We start from the raw sequence: 1213 nt of genomic DNA, 5'->3' as shown, positions 1-1213 counted from the left end.
GCCTTTGAGCTGTGGTGCTGGAGAAGAGTATTGAATGTACCGTGGACTGCCAAGAAAACAAACAGGTTCATCCTAGAGAGGGTTAAACCAGGCTGCTCCTTGGAGGCAAGAATTCTGGGGTTTCGCCTGACATACTTTGGACATGTTGTAAGAAGAGACAGGTCTTTGGAGAGGGACATCATGCTGGGTAGAGTAGAGGGACGGCGCAGGAGGGGAAGACCCTCTATGAGGTGGATTCATTCAGTGACTGGGCTAATCGGGATGGGTCAGAGGCAATGAGATTGGCACGGGATAGAGCAGGGTTTAGGGCTGTTGTACATAGGGTCGCTATGAGTCACAAACGACTCGACGGCACATAACAACAACAACATTTCCAAAGTTCTCTGATCATATTATTTCTTAATATGTTATAAAATATGTTCATCCTTATTTAAGAATAACTCTAAGTTTGATATTAATTATAATTATACTACTGTTTATATTTTGAAGAATCTGTTTATAATGATAAGCTACCAGCTATATAAAATAACAATAAGTACTATATTTCGTAGTATATTAAAAATAATTTGTTTAATGTGTTAATAAAAAGGGGGGAAATGTAAGGGGCAAAGAATGTAAAGGGCTGTATCCTTGGGATGGGGCTGTGTGTCTTCCACATAGAGGTCTCTTCAGAAGGAAGACTGCAAGCAGCTTTCATGAGGAGCTCTGAGAAAGAAGACTGCTAACAGTTCTCATACATCTTGATATACTTATTCCTTTAACAATAGAAGCAAATGTTCCTGTTTTAATAAAGTTGTTTGCTAACGTAAGAAAGCAGTTTATGAATACAAAGAAGTCTTGCGTAAATGTATTTCTTTTATGTATCTGTGTATTTGGCCCATACTGGCCCTAAAAAGTAATCCTTAAAGTTTCTATCTCTCTGTGAACTATTTCTTTGTTTCTGAATAGTAATAAAAGCAGAGGTTCCAGAGTTTCTCAGTATTATTAGCCTGAGAAAGCTTTAGCCTTCTGAAATGACATTCTGCTTTGCTAGTCTTTCTTCGGATCCATCAATGAAAAATGGGCAAGTAAAGGGATGTTTTTGGGGTTGTGTGCTTTTTGGGGTCATGTCTGATGTGCTGTTGTTGTTGTTGTTATGTGCCATCGAGTCGTTTCCGACTCATAGCGACCCTATGCACAACAGCTCTAAACCCTGCTCTATCCTGCGCCAACC

The sequence above is a fragment of the Elephantulus edwardii genome, unplaced genomic scaffold, assembly GCF_000299155.1.
Source record: "Elephantulus edwardii isolate Elephantulus edwardi_28Jun2011 unplaced genomic scaffold, EleEdw1.0 scaffold00470, whole genome shotgun sequence".
Lineage (NCBI taxonomy): Eukaryota > Metazoa > Chordata > Mammalia > Macroscelidea > Macroscelididae > Elephantulus > Elephantulus edwardii.
This window is presented reverse-complemented; position numbering follows the sequence as displayed.